This window comes from Coregonus clupeaformis, unplaced genomic scaffold, assembly GCF_020615455.1.
Source record: "Coregonus clupeaformis isolate EN_2021a unplaced genomic scaffold, ASM2061545v1 scaf0175, whole genome shotgun sequence".
Classification (NCBI taxonomy): Eukaryota; Metazoa; Chordata; class Actinopteri; order Salmoniformes; family Salmonidae; genus Coregonus; species Coregonus clupeaformis.
Window position 1 is genome coordinate 383,034 of NW_025533630.1, and position 20,605 is coordinate 403,638.

Here is a 20,605-nt window from a genome sequence, read left to right on the forward strand (position 1 = left end):
TCTAATCAGGGACTGATTTAGACCTGGACACCAGGTGGGTGTAAGTCATTATCAGGTAGAACAGAAAATCAGCAGGCTCCGGACCTCGTGGTCAGAGTTGAATACCCCTGCTTTAGATGATTACACCAAATACATAAAGCTAAGTGTATAGGAGATAATTCCTTCAAATAAATGTTTGTGTTCTAGGTTTTAAATTGACTGGCTTGTTTTTCATCCTCTATGGTGAGATGATCATTATCCAATTAGGACTGTATTGCTGGGCTGGAGGGATGAAAGGAGACGGAGGAAATAGGAAAAGAAGAGATGGAAATAGAGGGAGCTTCCCACTGAATGCATGTCTGTTTGCCCACGCAGTGGGGTGTGTGTGTGTGTGTGTGTGTGTGTGTGTGTGTGTGTGTGTGTGTGTGTGTGTGGAGCCCTACAGTATGGGAGTGTACACTATGTGACCACTAGTAAAACACCATGAGATACTAAACATTTATGGAGCAGACAGGGACTAAGCCGGAGAGACTGTTGGAGAGAGAGAGAGAGACCTGTTTCCTGTTGCCACGAAGAAAAGGGCAGCCAGTTAAAAACAAACACCATTGTAAATACAACCCATATTTATGTTTATTTATTTTCCCATTTGTACTTAACTATTTGCACATTGTTACAACACTGTATATATACATAATATGACATTTGAAATGTCTTTATTCTTTTGGAACTTCTGAGTGCAATGTTTACTGTTAATATTTATTGTTTATTTCACTTTTGTTTACTATCTACTTCACTTGCTTTGGCAATGTTAACGCATGTGTTTCCCATGCCAATAAAGCCCTTAAATTGAATTGAAATTGAATTGAGAGAGGGAGAGAGGGAAGGAGGGGGGAGGAGGAGGGAGGGGGCTGCAGGAGTAAATCAGGGTTGAGAAGAAAAGGAGGGCTGAGAGAGATGAAAGAGAGGACAGCTACCAAAGAGAGAGATGTGCGAGAGAGAGAAAGAGAGAGGCGATGCAATGAGGGGACAGAAAGAAATGGTCAAAGAGGAGGAGAGGACCAGAGAGCAAGATGGAGTGAAAGACAGAAGACCGAAAGAGAAAGAGAGAATAGCAAAAGATAAAGAGAGAGTGAAACAGCATAAAGAGGAGATGGGTAAAAACGGACTGAATGAGATAAAAGAAAAAGAGGAGATGAAGACAGAGAGAGAGAGAGAGAGAGAGAGAGAGAGAGAGAGAGAGAGAGAGAGAGAGAGAGAGAGAGAGAGAGGAGGGCTGTGTGTCAGGAGGGTGTGTGGATGTGAAGAGAAGCTGGCGATCAAAGCGGAGGAGAGGGAGCAGAGCAGTGCCACACGCCGTGACCTGAATGTGCTCACAGCCCTCTGCTCGCTAACAGGATCAATGCCAGGCTCCGTTGGGCCCACCTCAGGCCCCCTGGGCAGCCTAATGAAGGCACACACCACACACACCACACACACACCACACCACACACACACACAAACACACACACACACACCAATGATCAGTGGTGTTCGGAGAAACCACCAGTGCGATCTGACTATACCTGTCATTAGAGTAAGAAATCAAGATAACTCAAAAAGATTCCATCTGTTTGCTTTACAAAGGCTGTAGCAGATGTTTACAATGCCCCCAGATTTTACTGTCCAACGCTTTGCACAACACGACACACACACACACACACACACACACACACAGAGGGCTGAAAAGACCACAGCGTCTAACTGCTAAAAAGCGTTTCCCTCAAAGAAACTCCTCTCTTTTTACTTTGAGGTGTTTTTAACTCAACTTCCACCTGATGTCATAGCAGAGGTGTTATAAGATAACGCTGAATACATAATTACATCAAAATGGTTTCTACAGAATTTATCACTATTCGTTTCTCTCTCTCGTCTCTCTCTCGGTCTCTCTCTCTCTCTCTCTCTCTCTCTCATCGCTCTCTCTCTCTCTCTCTCTCTCTCTCCTCTCTCTCTCTCTCTCTCTCTCTCTCTCTCTCTCTCTCTCTCTCTCTCTCTCTCTTTCTCTCTCTCTCTCTCTCTCTCTCTCTCTCTCTCCCTCTCTCTCTCTCTCTCTCTCTCGCTGTCTCTCCGCTGGCCTCGCTGCCTCTCTCTCTCTGCTGTCTCTCTCTCTCGCTGTCTCTCTCTCTCTCTCTCTCTCTCTCTCTCTCGGCTCTCTCCCTCTCCCTCTCTCTCTCCCTCTCCCTCTCCCTCTCTCTCAGGTTATGGGGCCGTGCTGAAGCTCACTATGGCAGAAAGTCAGCATCTCGTCCAAATCAATATAAGGGGAATTACTTCCAAATTCCTTCATACGATGTAACCTGTGCATAACCCCCCTCTCCAGCTTGAATCCATTTGGGGCTTGGGTTTGGGATTGTGCAGCACTGATATTAGGCCCTTGGTGTAAGAGATCTGCCTACTTTACTCTAGTCCGCTCTGTAGTGCTCTGGGAAAAGTGACAGGGAGAATTCTCACACTCAGGATACAAAATATATACAGAATGTATACTGTTGTCATCGATATTAATCCGTTTCATATAGATTATAAGGGGAAGGAATTGGTCTGGAATTACAGTGATACAACAAACAGGGTCAGTGTCAGTAACTTCATTCAAGTATGAAGAGCATCTGCTTAACAGCACATACAGTATATATGTTGGAGAGTATGGTGTCTGGTACTATCTAAGTCTCCTCCATCACACTAGTCCTCTAACCTCAAGTCACATCCCTCTATCTCTGACCCTGTCTGAGCATGTGAAAGTGGAAAAAAACAGGAATGAATAAGACTATGGGCACTTAGGCAGCTGGCGAGGACACATATTGTGTGTGTGTGTTTGTGTGTGCGTGTGTGTGTACGTGCACGCTTGTGTGTGTGTGTGTAGAAATCACCTTGATTCAGTGCACCGGCCCCTTTGATGTTGCCTGGAGCTGAACAACTCCTCGCACTGAGCCAACCCTAAGCCTTAAAACTCAAATCTAGCCTGACGTCCCCCCCCCCCCCACCCTCCTGAAAATCATAACCATATGATAGAGAAGAAATTCCTCCACCTTAGGAATCGCTCGCCCTGTCCATCTCTCTCCGACATCAGGCCAGTGATAAGCAGAGAAACAGGTTCCGAGACGATGGGAGGTGATGAGAGGAGAAGGAGAGGAGGAGGAAGAGAAGGAGGAGGAGAAGAGGAGAGGTGGGGTAAGAAGATGTTGGGGGTAGGGGGGAGTAGGGGATCGCGTCCCAAAAAATTGCACGCAGCGTGACTACCTAAAATGGAAGTTTCTCAGGCGAAGGATGGAGGGATGGATAGGGTGACCTTCCGGTTGACAGAGTGAGAGACAGAGAGAGAGAGGAGGAGAGGGGGAGAAAAAAACCCAAGTGAAAATATGAAATCTGACTCAAAGCAGAAAAACATTCCTGTTCTATCACAGTTGACAGCCTCAGTCAGACCCTGCAGGAACCACCTGCACATGTACTAGTGTCCTGTTCTAGGGGATATTACACAATTACTACTTAATCCATGAATAACCACTTCCATACATGTAATTCCATTGTAATAACAAAATAGTCCCCTATGAAGATCGGTGTGTCTGACTGCGTTTGGTAGCCAGTGCGGGTATGTGTGTGTGTGTTTATGAGTGTGTATTTGTTATTGTGTGTGTTTGGTCTGCGGTGTGGTGTCTGGCCCTGGCTCCTGTTCATTCCTCTCCCTCTCTCCTCCTTGTTAATCGCATCGCTGGTTTAGCCAGAGGACATCCTTCATTAAATAAATCAGGAAGTAGCAGCAGCATATTGGTAGTCTGGTCCTGCTCTGCGCCACGGGTTTTACCCTCTAACAAACCCAAGACGAGCCTGGACGGCCACACTGCGCCCAGATGTCAGGTATTTAAATAAAAGGGCCTCATTGTGCCCCCCCCTTCTCTTACCCCCTGTGTCCCTGAGAGATGGAGGGAGGGAAAAGAAGTAGGGAGGAATATGGGAGCGTATTGGAGGGTGTGGGTTTGTGTAGTGTAGTGTGTGTGTTAGGGTTCCATCTGGGTCTCCTGGAAGCCCGCGGTGGAGTCAGGAAACCGCATCTCATAAAAGGGGGAGGGAAGCCCAATGTTCTACAAGGACAGAACATTACAGAGAATGTCGCTCAGGAAAACCCTGGGCTTGGGCCCACATGTTGGCTTGCTGGCTAGGCCTTCTCTCTCTCTCTCTCTCTCTCTCTCTCTCTCTCTCTCAATAAGGAAATGAACAAGAAAAGGAAAGACAGAGATAACGAGAGAGAGAGACAAAGAAACAGCTAAAGATTGAGAGAGAGAGAGAGAGAGAGAGAGAGAGAGAGAGAGAGAGAGAGAGAGAGAGAGAGAGACTGATAGGAATTCCATCTGTCGGGACGGAGCGGAGCGGTGACAGGCGGAGAGAGAACCAAAGGCATCTGGTCTCCATTGGTGCTGGGTGGAGCGGGCCAACTAACAGGGCCTGCTCTGGCACCATATGAGGGAGAGATGGATGGAGAGAGGCTGGAGGGGGACTGAGGTTGAGCCAAGGACCGACAAGGGGGGACAGAGAGGAAAGAAAGAGACACAGAGAGACAGAGACACACAGAGAGAGCGAGAGAGAGAGAGAGAGAGGGGAGAGAGAGAGAGGGGGAGGGGAGAGAGAGCGAGAGAGAGAGAGAGAGAGAGCAGAGAGAGAGAGAGAGAGATAGGGCCCCTGACGACTGGCAGTCGTGAGACCCGTCTCGATTTTTCAACACATTGCTTTGGATTGGGCTTGGAGGGGAGGGGTGGAAAGGGGGGGCTTGGAGGTTTGGCATGTATGTAGTCAGGGTGGGGGGGGTAGCGAGTTGAGAAGAGTATTCTGAGGAGGAGTTGAGAGGAGTTGAGTTGTCCTCAAAAAGACTATGGTGTGTGTGTGTGTTGTGTGTGTGTTTCATATGAACATTTGTTGATAAGTCTTTGGGTTGAGACCAGAACAAAAGAGAGGAGAACAGAGGTGTGATGATCAAGTCAGCGCTAGTCAGGGGAGACAGACCTACAGCACAGCCAGCATAGTTCACACCAGATACACTGTGAGGTAGCATGAGGTGCTCCCTGAGGAACACATCACTACCATGATGACTAAATGTGCCCAAATAAATACTGGATGATGCGAAGCAGAATGAGATTGTTGTGACAAATAACATCACAGTAGTGATGGAATGATATCATATTGTATATTGAATGAATGAGACAAACTATGTCAGTATGTGTAGTTGGACATTATCTGCAACATGTCTGGCTAGGGGATATGATTACATCATAATGCTCCAACAGGGGTCCATACTTGAGATGTCATGCAAGGGGTGAGAATAACTATTGATAAAAGCAACATGAAAGCTGAGCAAAACAACACAAGCCTAGTTTACAACACTTCCTTAAATTCAGCCAAAACAGACACTTTCCACTAAACAACTTTTTTAATTTTTTTATGTATGATTCCCTTTCAAAAAAATAAAACTAGCACTAGCAAGGAGAAGTGAGGGTTTGGGTCTGTAATGATCCCCGCTGGGTTTTTCATTACAATTTCCTAATAGAATATTTTACTGCACAAATTCGGTCGTGGAGTGAGCGAGGACCACTGCGAAGGTCATTAAAGCACTTTTTTGAAATTAAAACAGTTGAAAAGAGATCACGGGGCGATTGTGTCCATCCGGTGGCTATAAGAATGTGTTTACTGGAGAGAGAGGAGAAGTACAGTACGTTAGGCCTCATTAGCTTATTGCTATAGATGCAGTGTGTGTGTGTGTGTGTGTGTGTGTGTGTGTGTGTGTGTGTGTGTTCACGCCATGTGCATTGATAACTATGCTATTGTTAAGAGTGAATCAGCTGTAGACGTTATGCGATATACAATTCTGTTCGCTAATGGTTCATAATTGCTGATTGTGTGTGTGTACACGCGTCTATGTACGCTCTATATGTGTGTGTGTGTGTGTGTATGTTAGTGCATGTGTGTGTCTAACTGTAATGTGGAAGAAAGAGGGAGAGGAAGACAGAGAGAGAGAGAGAGAGAGAGAGAGAGAGAGAGGAGGAGACAGAGAGAGAGAGTAGAGAGAGAGAGAGAGAGAGAGAGAGAAGAGAGAGAGAGAGAGAGAGCGGAAGAAAAAAAACAATCATTCATTTTAATGGCTATTGATGTTATTTATAATTCCCCTCACTTCGCAAATCACAATTCCAACCACTTGACGAGCTGTTGAGCTTTTTGTATGCTATCGATTCATTTCCTCCTGCTTAGAAACAGTCTATTACAATGGTAAATTGCAAAGTGTACGCATATTTAGTCACGCCTCAACAATATATTTACCCTTCTTATGATGTACGTGACCTGGCATAATGCATTAAGATGAGAACAGGAATTTGTCTTTGCTGCTGGGATATTAACTAATATCTCATAGAATCATAATTGTGGATTACAAAGTAGGAAAATGAATGATGGTAAAAATTTAATTATGACAAAGCGTGCAAATATTCTTACGGATATCTATGATCAACACGATGATGTTGATGACAACAAAGATAATCATGACAATAACCATGATACAATTATGTTTACCTACAAATAAAGTGACAGGAGGTTGATTATCTTGGTGTCTCTAAGGCATGTCGTGGTGTATCAAACTGAGAGTGCTTGGCTCACCTCAGTAATTCCTTGTGCTGGGAAAGAGAGGTGCGTTTGGGAAACATCCTAAATGTCCACATAGGAGAGAAGGCAGAACCAGATGAGCCTACGTGACGCCCCACTCTAATCCTGCTCTGAGCTATACAAAACAGCTGTATGGACACACACACACACAGTATGTACTATAAAACAAACACACACAGATAACTAGGTATGTATGTACAGTATCAGTCAAAAGGTTGGACATTATTTTTTTTTTTACATTGTAGAATAATAGCAGACATCAAAACATGAAATAACACATATGGAATCATGTAGTAACCCAAAAAAGTGTTAAACAAATCAAAATATGTTTTATATTGAGATTCTTCAAGTAGCCACCCTTTGCCTTGATGACAGCTTTGACACTCTTGGCATTCTCTCAACCAGCTTCATGAGTTAGTCACCTGGAATGCATTTCAATTAACAGGTGTGCCTTGTTAAAAGTTAATTTGTGGAATTTATTTCCTTCTTAATGCGTTTGAGCCAATCAGTTGTGTTGTGACAAGATAGGGGATATACAGAAGATATCCCTATTTGGTAAAAGACCAAGTCCATATTATGTCAAGAACAGCTCAAATAAGCAAAGAGAAATGACAGTTCATCATTACTTTAAGACATGAAAGTCAGTCAATCCGGAAAATGTCAAGAACTTTGAAAGTCTTCAAGTGCAGTCGCAAAAACCATCAAGCGCTATGATGAAACTGGCTCTCATGAGGACTGCCGCAGGAAAGGAAGACCCAGAGTTACCTCTGCTGCAAAGGATAAGTTCCATTAGAGTTAACTGACCTCAGATTGCAGCCCAAATGCTTCCCACAGAGTTCAAGGTTAACAGACACATCTCAACATCAACTATTCAGAGGCCTTCATGGTCGCATTGCTGAAAAATAAACCACTACTAAAGGACACCAATAAGAAGAAGAGACTTGCTTGGGCCCAAGAAACACGAGCAATGGACATTAGGACCGGTGGAAATCTGTCCTTTGGTCTGGAGTCGAAATTGGAGATTTTGGGTTCCAACCCCGTGTCTTTGTGAGACGCGGTGTGGGTGAACGGATGATCTCTGCATGTGTGGTTCCCACCGTGAAGCAGAGAGGAGGGAGGTGTGATGGTGTGGGGGTGCTTTGCTGGTGACACTGTCAGTGATTTATTTAGAATTCAAGGCGCACACTTAAAGCATGGTCATCCCATCTGTTTTGCGCAGTGCGGCATTAATAATTTGTTTTTCAACAGGACAATGACCCAAAACACACCTCCGAGGCTGTGTAGAAGGACTATTTGACCAAGAAGGAGAGTGATGGAGTGCTGAATCAGATGACCCGGCCTCCACAATACCCGACCTCAATTCAATTGAGATGGTTTGGATGAGTTGGACCGCAGAGTGAAGAAAGCGTAGCCAACAAGTGCTCAGCAAATATGGGAACTCCTTCAAGACTGTTGGAAAAGTGTTCCTCATGAAGCTGGTTGAGAGAATGCCAAGAGTGTGCAAAGCTGTCATCAAGGAAAGAGGTGGCTATTTGAAGAATCTAAACTATAAAATACATTTTGATTTGTTTACACCTTCTTTGGTTACTACATGATTCCATATGTGTTATTTCATAGTTTTGATGTCTTCACTATTATTCTACAATGTAGAAAATAGTAAAAATAAAGAAAAACCCTGGAATGAGTAGGTGTGTCCAAACTTTTGACTGATAGTGTATGCTCCACACTCACTCACAGGCATGTACAAGTACAATGCACACACATTCACACACACATATGCACAGACGAACACTAAAGTACACACAATTTGGCTACACCTGGTTTCCCATGATAGTACAGTGTTAAGGGCAACAGAGCCTTCACCTTTATGTTGCAGCATTCCAACCCAAACAGATGAACAGAGAGAAAGGGAAGATAGAACGAGAGAAAATAACAGAGAAAGTGGAGAAAAAAGCCCTCACTCTTTCTACGGTCCTGAGATCACAGCAATCCGGTGCTGTGTGTGTGTGTGTGTGTGTGTTGTCTGCGTGTGTGCCTACGGATGTGTTCCTGTGTGGTGCCTGTGTGCCTGTGTGTGTGTGTGAGTGACGGCGGCGGGGCCCAATCGGCCGGGAGCGGGGCGGACAGTGATTACGGGTGACAGTGGTGTTACCGAGGAGACAGGTGAAGGCTAGAGAGTGGAGGGATGGAGAGAACATTATTCATATATTCAGAAGGCTGGCTGGGACTTTCCAACATGTTGTATCCTCCGCCAGTCAGATATTACACCGGTGCCACCGGCATGGAACAACACACACAACACACACACACACACACACACACACTGTCTGTCACCAGAAGAAGAGAGAGAGAGAGAGAGAGAACAGAGCTGAAACAACAGTACCGATAACATTGACACGGGCAGACGAGCAGAGAGAAATGGTGTGTGTGTACCTGTCTATGTATGCATGTGTGTGTGTGTGTGTGTGTGTGTGTGTGTGTGTGTGTGTGTGTGTGTGTGTGTGTGGAGTGTGTGTGACTGTGTGTGACGTGTGTGTGTGTGTGTGTGTGAGAGTGCTGAGACTGTGTGTGTGTGTGTGTGTGTTTGTGCGTGTAATACATGGTGTGGTGTGTGTGAGGCATCAGAAGGCTGAGGTGTACTTCTGTCAGCTCAGTGTCCTGGGCTCTATGGTGCATCACTGACACATACACACACTGGTCAGAACAACACACACTGGTCAGAACAACACACATGTGTGTCTGTGTTGACGCGCGCACACACAGACACACACACACAAACGCACGCACACACATACACACTGGATGTACTACAGGTCATGATCACGGGTCTTGACTTCAGTCTCGTAGGAGTGAAAGGAGGGTGATTCCGAGTCAAAAGCCAGAGAGAGAGAGAGATTACATGGAAGGATTTGTATTTTTGATCAGATGTCGAAGGATCATGTCTGTTCATTTACTTCACAGGAGAATGAAGGTAGGAAAAGGTTCGTGAGTACTGACATGTCTATCAATCAACTGACTAAAATGATCAAAACCCTGAATCAAATGCCAACATCAGATTTCCTTCTCACCCAATTCAAATTGGATTACACACTGATAATCCCTTTTTATATTCATATTGTATTTAATTATGTTACCATCATTAGCTAAATACAGGAAGTTGACATGTTTTTACATTCCATCAATATCCATCACGCAACTCTACTCCATTGGATCTACCATGGAGCGCTGTAAAGAATAACGCTCCACAGACATAACGTGGCTGCCTGAGGGCTGGGAGAGATGATTGAATTTCATAGCTACTTACAGGCTAATAGGCTACAAACGACTGCTCACTGTCCTTAAGTGACTGACAATTTGGGCATAAGGAGTGAAACCTTTGAAGGCCTTTTTTTGAAGAGATCTGGGGGTTAGTGACTAGCTGACTAGGCTGGGTGGTTTGGAACAACGATGGTTAGAGAGACAGTCTAGATAGAAGCAGCTGATTCAACCACACTGGAGTTGGAACGTTTGGATAAGCCAAAGGCAACGTCTTTCTCACAGTCTAAGACTATACGGGTTGGAGGGGAGGGGTTGGAAGACCGAATATGTTATTTTTTGTCAGAGTGCAAAATAATTACACAAAAAAAAGTGATCAAAAAATAATTAGATTTTTTAGCAAACAATGCAAAAAACAAATATCCCGGGTATATTGAGTATATTGAGTCTATTAAACACAACTCAACCTAAAACCTGTAAGAATGCATGGATTTGTTTGTTTGTCTCTGTGTGTGTGTGTGAGTATCTCCATTGTGTGTATTTTTCTAATGTGTGTGTGTCAGTTTAGTGTTGGATAAGTCTGCGAGCAGTTTACTCACAGAAGCTGTTTCCACATACAAGGCCTCAAACGCCCTCTCCTCTCTCTCTCCAGCCATGCTGTTCCACTTACCCACACTCCATTATGTGGAACACAAGCCCCAGCCACGGTGCAACCTCACCGCCACAACGTTGCTATTGGCTTTTGGACAACACACACACCACCGAACACTCTAACCACAAAGACACATGTTCCCCTCGTTTCTTAACTAATTCATTCAGGAACACTTTGGTTTGGGTTTTGAGAGACGCCTCTGGTACCTTTGATTAAAGTTGTCTGACTGCAATTATCTGGGAGGGAGGGCAGGGAGGGAGGGAGGGGTAAATCCAATGGTGGTTTTATAGTCTGCCTGGCGTGAAATTCTTTCTACTTTTTTTTCGTTCCGTTGGTTGTTTTTTGTGTAGAGGACACTGTTGACGGGAGTTGTTGAAACAAAGACAAAAATGAGAGAAAATTGAGCGCTAGCGTTCGGCTAAAACACGTTCAATTGTTACTGTTTCTTTGATCAAAAGCCTTTGGAAGTAAAGTACTGCCATGGTGAGAGTGATTTGAGGGCCCACTTGGTGACATATACAGAGGCTGTAATGAGTTGGAATAAGTTGACTTGTTAAACATCCAAGAGAATACACACACACACACACACACATCTGGGAGTGTGTGAGTGTGTGTATAAAGGGATTACAGTGCATATTCACATCTAAAATGTAGTTACATGATCCATGTGTATTCATTTTCAGTTATCAGTTTGTAAGTGTGTATATATTTGAATGCACACTGTAAATGTCTATTACGTATGTGTCTGTCTGTTCTGACGTATAGTAACACACGTCATATCCTGAACCGTGTGTGTGTGTGTGTGTCTTCACGTACCTGCAGTATGTGCCCTGACGTAGTCCCTCAGGGTCCAGCCCAGGTGCAGGATGTGGAGCATCTCCTCCTGCTTCAGAACACTGAACAGACGGTCAAGCAGATCTTCAGTCTGACCCAGGCACCGCCTGGGTCCCGTACAGCATCAGGCTCCCGCTGATGTCAAACACCACGTTGGACTGAACTATCTCCACCTGGGTGGGGTGGCAGGTGCTGTGTGCTCAGCTTGTCCAGCGCTGGGGACGGGGACAAGGACACACACACCAACATGAGTAGGCTTTAAACATACATACAGGAACTTTGAATCCCGTCCCACCAAACCCTCTTGCATACACTGTGCAGGTATATTCATATGCAGGTGCCTAAACACAGATACACACACACCCTGCGCAGCCTCTCCAGTTAATGACTATCACTGTTTCCCCCTGTCTCCAGCCTTCTCTGGGAGGTAACAGTGCAGGGAGATCAACAACTAGGGAGATAAAAGCACTGGCATTAATGTAACTGACTGCCTTTTCTCTATTTAGTCTAATCTCTCTCAGTCTCTCACCTATCTGCTCTCCTCTGGCTTCATCTCCCCTTTCAATCTCTGTTTGCCCTACAGTGTATGTGTCTCATCCTCCATCCCTCCCTCCCTCAACAGTGTCCCATCTCCTCTGTCTGTCTCGTCTTTCCATTTCTACCTCACTTTATTAAATAAGTAAGCATTTCACTGTAAGTAAGTAAGTAAGCATTTCACTGTAAGTAAGTAACTATCATTCCACTGTAAGTAAGCATTTGACTGTAGTAAGCATTTGACTGTAAGTAAGCATTTCACTGTAAGTAAGCTTTTCACTGTAAGTAAGTAAGCTTTTCACTGTAAGTAAGCATTTCACTGTGAAGTAAGCATTTCACTGTAAACAGTAAGCTTTTCACTGTGAAGTAAGTACGCTTTTCACTGGTAAGCATTTCACTGTGAGTAAGTAACCATTTCACTGTACAGTACTGTGCACATTTCACTGTAAGTAAGCATTTCACCTGTAAGTCAAGTAAGCATTTCACTGTAAGTAAGAAGCATTTCCCCTGTAAGTAAGTAAGCATTTCACTGTAAATAAGTAGCATTTCACTGTAAGTAAGTAAGCATTTCACTGGTAAGTAAGCATTTCCCTGTAAGTAAGCATTTCACTGTAAATGCTAAGCATTTTCACTGTAAGTAGCTATTTCACTGTAAGTAGGTAAGCATTTCACTGTAAGTAAGCATTTCATTGTAAATAAGTAAAGCATTTCACAAGTAAGCATTTCATTGTAAAATAAGTAAGCATTTCACTGTAAGTAAGCATTTCATTGTAAGTCTACACCTGTTGTTCTACGAAGCATGTGACAAACCATTATTATTATACATTATTATTATACAAATACATTATTATAAATCTCATCAGAATATTATTTCCCTGTCTCTCTACCCTGTCTCTTCCCCTCTACCCTGTCTCTTCCCCTCACCCCTGTCTCATCCTCTCTACCCTGTCTCTTCTCTCTACTCCTGTCTCTTCCCCTCTACCCTGCTCTCTTCCTCTCTACCTGTCTTCCTCTCTACCCTGTCTCATCCCTCTACCCTGTTCTCTTCCTCTCCTACCCTGTCTCTTCCTCTCTACCTGTCTCATCCTCTCTACCCTGTCTCTTCCTCTCTACCCTGTCTCATCCTCTCTACCCTGTCTCTTCCTCTCTACCCCTGTCTCTTCCCCTATACCCTGTCTCTTCCTCTCTACCATGCTCTCTTCCCCTCTACCCTTCTCTTCCTCTCACCTGCTCTCTTCCCCCTATACCTGTCTCTTCCTCTCTACCCTGTGGCCTCTTCCCCCTCTACCTGTCTCTTCTCTCTACCCTGTCTCATCTCTCTTACCCTGTCTCTTCCTCTCTACCCTGTCTCCTCTCTACCCTGTCTCTCATCCTCTCTACCCTGTCTCTTCCTCTCCCTATCTCCCTGTCTCATCCTCTCTACCCTGTCTCTTCCTCTCTACCCTGTCTCTTCCCCTCTACCCTGTCTCTTCCTCCTCTACCATGCTCTCTTCCTCACCCTGCTCTCTTCCTCTCTACACTGTCTCTTCCCCTATTCTACCCTGTCCTCTTCCCTCTCTACCCTGTCTCTTCCCCTCTACCCTGCTTCTACCCTGTCTCTTCCTCTACCTGTCTCTTCCCCTCTACCTATCTCATCCCCTCCTAACTGTCTCTTCCCCTCTACCCTGTCTCTTCCCCTCTACCCTGTCTCTTCCTCTACCCTGTCTCTTCTCTCTACTCCTGTCTCATCCCCTCTACCTGGTCTCTTCCTCTACCTGTCTCGTCCCCTCTACCCTGTCTCTTCCTCTACCTGTCTCTTCCCCTCTATCTGCTCTCTTCCCCTCTCTACCCTATCTCATTCCCTCTACTCCTGTCTCTTCCCCTCTACCCTGTCTCTTCCCCTCTACCCTGTCTCTTCCTCTACCCTGTCTCTTCCCCCTCTACCCTATCTCATCCCCTCACCCTGTCTCTGCCCCTCTACCCCTTGTCTCTTCCCCTCTACCCTATCTCATCCTCTCTACCCTGTCTCTTCCCCTCTACCCTGCTCTCTTCCTCTACCCTGTCTCTTCCCCTCTATCCTGTCTCTTCCCCTCTACCTATCTCATCCCCTCTACCCTGTCTCTTCCCCTCTACCCTGTCTCTTCCCCTCTGTCCCTGTCTCTTCCTCTACCCTGTCTCTCTTCCCTCTACCCTATCCTATCCCCTCTACCCTGTCTCTTCCCCTCTACTACCTGTCTCTTCCCCTCTACATCTCCATCCCCTCTACCCTGTCTCTTCCCCTCTACCCTGCTCTTTCTTCCCTCTCTACCCTATCTCATCCCCTCTCTCCCTGTCTCTTCCCCTCACCGCCTTCCCCTCTACCCTGTCTCTTCCTCTACCCTGTCTCTTCCTCTCTACCCTACTCTCATTCCTCTCTACCCCTGTCTCTTCCCCTCACCTGTTTTTCCCCTCTCCCTCTCACTCCCCCCTCACCACCCCTCTCTCCCTTCCCTCACCCTCCCTCACCTGCTTCCCACTCACCCCCCATCTCCCCCTCTCTCTCTGCCTGTCTGTGTGACACCTGGGTTTGTCTCCTCTGATCCTGGGACAGCCTTTCCACTGGACGAGGGCTTTTGCCTGACAACACACTCTTAGACACTGCAACATCATAAAAAATGAAGGAGCACTGCACATCCGTCAGAGTGGCTGACAATCGTCGAGATGGAAATGAAAAGTGGGAGAGCGAAGGAGAGAAGGGCCCTCGGACAAGTTCAGAGAAGGGAAGTTTAAAAAATATTCAAAGCTGGGGTCCTGTGCAGATCGCTGAAGGCCCTCTCTCGCTTGGGCCAAACAGGTGTTTTCTTTTATCTCTTCCCCCTTCATTCCCTCTTTCTGCTATCAAATCTTTCTTCTTTATTCACTCCATGTCCTTTTCGTATACTGAACAAGTCAGGGTTGTCTCTCTAAGTGGATATTGTTCTTAGGTAGTAGAGTACAGGTATGACTTTGAACCAAAATGCTTATAAAGTATTTAAATGAAATACATACAAAGTATTTCAATAAAATACTTAAACTGTTTAATAAACTTCATATACAGGACAACCACTAAGTTGAAACGCTATCTCTCTATGAAAAAAATTCAAAAAAATAAACATATTTATCAAATCTTTTGTGGTAAAATCGTATTAAATCTTTCCTTTTAAGCGTTTATATTCATATGTTACCTGTAGAATCTATGAGGGGATAAAAATCCCTATATAAAGATATAGGCACTGCATATTATGCTGATATCTTTAGTGACCCTGTTAAATACAGATGTGTGTGTCAGGACCTCTCTGCTCTCCACTCACCGAAGCACAAAGAAGGCAAATTTATGAGAGCATCTTCTTCACAGGACTAAAGAGGCTGGAGAGAAAGAGAGAGAGAGAGGGGGGAAGAAAGCGAGTGAGCAAGAGAGGGAGAAAGAGAGAGAGAGAGAGAGAGAGAGAGAGAGACTAATGTAAATAATTATTGCAAGGCCCAGATTATATACTAATTGTTGAAATGATTTCCCTGCCATACCACACACTGTCTTCTTGTAAAATACAAATTAAATTAAATATTACAACTACAGTACAGATAATCTTCAGACACAGCTCCATCACCCTGGTTTAGTAGGTGACGAATTCAAAATGGCGTCTCTTTGCCGTGAGCCACCCAGCCGTGCTTGCTGGTCACATGTACGCAGAGTGGATCTTTCCTGGCCTGGAAACACTCACAGGGTGCAGTTCACCCAGAGTGCAGCGAATGGCCTGTAGAGACACAAGGGGAGAGGGAGAAAGAAAGAAAGAGCCCACGTCAATCAACTGCTCATACAGACAGGGTCAGGGAGCAGGAAGGACAGAGCTCAGGCTACAGAGCACTCATCAATCAAAGCAATCACACAGACAGAGGCAGAAGGTTTTACAGATAGACACCGTAATGACGTACACCAGTAATACATCAAGCCTTTTGATCACATGAGCTAATTTCTCAAAAAGATTTATGCTTTTCTAATATTAAATTTTTCAACATAAGTACAATTTGTTTATATGAAATGACAATTTAATATTACAATTGTGTCTTAATTTCCCCGTCGATCCTGTTAAAGCCTCGAATTCCCTATCACCAAATTTCCTCAATGCCCTTTGTGTTATAATCTAATATTAATTATTTAGTGGTATAACCTAGCCCCACCTGAACGACAAACTCTTTTATTTTCTCCTCATTGAATATCTCACTTGTTTTGGCTAAGTCACCATTACTCAATACTAGAGGCTGAACTGGAGCTGACCCCTAAAAGCTTTTAGTTTAGAGGTTAAGTGTCTAGACAGCTCAGGAGGTCAATTCAGTCACAGAATCTGAAGCACTGGTCTGATAAGGCATCACTGCTCAATCATAAGTGCCAAAGTCTACAGAGTCAAGGCGTCCATTTTACAGGAAAAAGAGGTCTGTTTTTACAGGAAGTTGTTTTAAATGCTAGGCTGATTCCTCTATGGTAGAGGTTTTATAGTGTGGATTTCACTGAGTGAAGTAATACAGTTTATTGGGCTAAATATGGTTGTATATAGTCCGCCTCACACCATTCTTCTGTGGGGTCTGTGTAACCGCGTTAACTCCCCAGAACAATATCCACCATGAACAAGGATTTTGAAAAATGACTGTGTTAGAGGCCCCAAATGTATACAGCTCAAATATACATTTCTCATTGTTGAATTCTGGAAGGATAGAGAGGGACTCCTGAACTAGGAACAGGGAGAGAAGGGAAAGAGGGGGAAAAGAAGGAGGAAAAATTCCCAAAAGCCAAAAATGTATATTAATCTTGTTGGCACCTGCCTTATCATTCCATTTGTTATGTTAAAAGATAGAAAGTGATAAATGAAAATAATTACATGAAAACCCTCTCGGTCTTCAAGACAAATTGCTTAAGAAATATTTGTGGTTGTGAGTAGGTTAGTGTAAGCGAGACCCTGCTATAAATCATCCCTTTTCCAGGAAGAGTTTTATTCCTAAAACAGCCAGTCAGCAACTAACATTTTCCTTCCAATATTTTTTGTAGACATCGACCTCACAATCTGAATCACAGGCCGAATAGGGCCTGAGGTGTTGATAACATTTATAAATAAATAACCGCACTGATTCAACAGCATGCGGATTGTATGTTTCACGTTTGGTGAAAAGGATGTGGAGTCAATCCCAAATGTCCCCAAGTCTGTGTTCCTTCGTTAGACTGCTTAAGGCTGCAAAATCTTCTGTAATCACAAATTACAGAGTAAAAAAATTCAACCATAGCTTGTAAAAATTATGTGTGTTGTGGTAGATGATGGATGTGATTGCGGTCTATTTATATTGACAGGAAAATCACAATCATATCAAGGTTCTTTATAGCCCGTGTTGAGTATGCACAGAGTGTGTGTGTGCATGCATACATGCGTGAGTGCGTGTACATGCGTGTGATACAGTATGGCTTCGTCTTATCCCCCCTTTTGAGTAAGTCTGCAGCTCTTCTACCAAGAGTCGCAAAACCAAGGTAAAAGGCTCTTCTAACGACCCCATCAACCTCCGCCTAGCTCTTTACTCAGTCATAACCCATGCTTGCCCTGGGAACTTTATCAATTTACCTCACAATCTAAATATCTTATCTCTGCAACTGATTTATCGCCTGTGACTGTGAGTGTGACAGTGAGGCGAAAACACACACACACACACACACACACACACACACACACACACACACACACACACACACACACACACACACACACACACACACACACACAGGGTCGTAGTCCATGATGCAGATGACCCATATTTCCACAGCAACCCATGCAAAGCACTCATCAGCAGATTGCATCACTGAGGGTCAGCAATAACACAATCATAGGAACCAGTGTTCCTTACCGTCACTGCATATGGCAAAGGAACACTTATACATTCAAGTAACATTCCTATGCTTTGCTAGTGTATTGTACATAATTCTGTTCACTGTGGCCACATAGCAGTCAAATTTTTGTAGGACCCGAATATCAAACAGAATGACATACTGCCAGCCATGACTACATGTAATCCCCCTCATTATACGGTATTATTAGCCATGTCATTCTACTGCATTAAATCCAAGTATGAAGTGCCCTCCCAGTGTAACATGGCCGTAACCATAACATGACCGTGACCGTAATAGGATTAAATCCCCTAGGTCTTTTAAACCAGATTAGCAGGATGGAGAGTATCAAAGTGAACACGAGCTAATCCCAGATTAACCACATCAAATTACACCAAATCCCACCACATCCACCCAGTAGGTTGGCATCTGGGCAGACAAGGGACATCATTTCGTTTTTGGCATGGTGGAACGGGGATTCCCACCTTTGAGTGTGTCAAACTGGTTGTCCTCCCTGGGTGTGTGAAGGCGTAAATCAAGCACCTGCTCTCCGTTTTTTCAGCCCGTGGCTAATCTGCAGAGAAAGCAGTCTTTGCTTTCTGCTACGGTTGTTTGTCTACCTTGGGAGCTCGAGCATGAGAGCTGAATCAGTGTTTATTTGGATTTGTCAACTTGCTAACATGTTGGACTTGGCATTAGCCAATTCTCTGTTTATTTACTATTCACACACCTAGTACTTCCTCAAAACAATGAAGTCTCTCCATTTCCTGTCATCTTACAAACCACAATTCAGAGGTCAAAGTTAAGACAATATCAGGTTTTCCTCAAACTAGCATTAAAGGCTAAACAACACTTGCTAAAGCCATTGTATAAAACTAGCGGCAGCCAGTGTAAGTGAAATATTCACATGCACCCCCCTGTTTACACACTGGGAGCTGTGATAGTTGACGAGATGATTAGAGAGGTCATCTAATATAGCAATTAGAGGCCTGGTGTCTGCTGTGCTGCTGTTGTGACAAGGCCTTCTAATCAATGACTTATTACATATGAATAGCCTAGCAGCACCTCTCATATCTCACATTAAGCAGACAGGCTGAAATGTTACAGGGTAGTTGGGGGAAAAGGCCACCTCTTCTGCTGAACAGACATTGGGAGAGAGAGAGAGGGGGAGAGGAAGCGAGAGAGAGAGAAGAGAGAGAGAAAAAAAGAGGGAAAAAAAAAAAAAAAAAGAAAGGAAGAAAGAGAAAGAGAGAGGAGAAGAAAGAAAAGAAAGAAAAGAAAGAAAGAAAGAAAGAAAGAAAAAAGAAAGAAAGAAAGAAAGAAAAGAAGAAAGAAAGGAAGAAAGAAAGAAAGAAAAAAAAAAAAAAAAAAAAAAAGAAAGAAAGAAAGAAAGATCATTCAATGACAAATCACCAAATCATCTGATTTTCCTCACCCAGCCTACTGCTCTTAGCTAACACCTCCTGATTATTTGGAGTGTGTGTTCTTCTCTTCAACAGAGACTGTCTGCAACACCAAGAGGAGTAAGCGGATGTAGTGCAAGCAAAGTTGGCCTAACAGGACTAGAGGATGGGGTGTCAGTGGGGCCTCCCTCTCTCTCTCTCTGGGGTCTCATGGCCAAGGTCTAGATAAAGCTGATCTGGGCTGGGTCTGGTCCTGCTGCACAGTCGGACATATTTGTCACCGCAGCCCCGGAGAGCGGGGAGAGGTTGTGGTATCAGCAGCTGACCAGACAGATACTGGATCATTAGTCACTATAGTGTCTAGCCAAGGTTTCCTCTCTGGCTCACTGCTAAGGGGACAGTGAAGAAGGAAGGACCTGAGGATGGGTGAGTGTGTGTGTGCTGTGGGAGGACATCCTGTAGAGGAGGTGTTCACGTCCATTCTGTGGCTCGGGCTCAGAACTGTCCTTCTTAAGCGTGAGCGTCTACATGACATTCATTGTCAACTCCGTTGCCATATGACACCAACTACAAATGTCACCTCCGTTAACCCTCAACCTATTTCAATGTCAACTCTAGAAACCTTCATTATCACTAATATCAACTCCAACTCCTCCCACCCTAAATAGCCCTCCCTAACAGCCCCTTCAAGTCTTCTAATTACAATACAAAACCACTCTTGTCCGTCCCAAAGTCACACCCCCTAACTCCTCCTCCACACTGTCCTCCATGTATGCAGAGGCCAACCCAGACCAGCTAGGAGGCTGGATGGTTATTGTTCCCCTATTTATAAGATTACAGTAGAACCTTTACCCATGTTGAACATGGAGACCTGAAACCACATTTCTTTGGTAGAAGAGTAAAGCAAAGCCAAAGAGTTAAATGATAGAATCCCTGTCTGACAGCCAGCTGTTTGTGTGTGTGTGTGTGTGTCTGTGTGTGTGTGTGTGTATGTTCGTAGCAGCTCCGACTTAAATGTGTCTGCAGAGTCACTGTAAAACACTGGGAGCATCTTGTCCTCTCTTCTACCCGCAAGATACTATCTCGTCTACTTAGGTTAGCTGCTGAAATGCTGTCCGCTTCCTGCAGAAATGTGTGTCCAACGTGTGTAGGAAAAGCAGGCACGCTGCATGTCCTAAAGCAGGCCTGGCTCTCTCTCAGAGAATAGTCTCAGGATTCACAGCGTCCATATTGAGACAATTTAATAAATAAAACTGCGTGGGGGATAAAGAGGTCTTTGTAGGCATGCATTACACACATTGGAGGCAAATTTTTGCTTGTTTGACTTTATACGTTAGGTTTGACTTAAAACAGAGCTTTCTTGCCTTCCAAAATGCGCGATGGGCAACATTAATCATTTGTTCGCTGGCTTTCGGTATA

At 44.4% G+C, this 20,605-nt stretch overlaps 1 pseudogene; it reads right to left on the bottom strand.

Moving 5' to 3' along the window:
• Nucleotides 1-20,605, bottom strand: part of LOC123481334 — a 62,736-nt pseudogene that overhangs the window by 28,663 nt on the left and 13,468 nt on the right.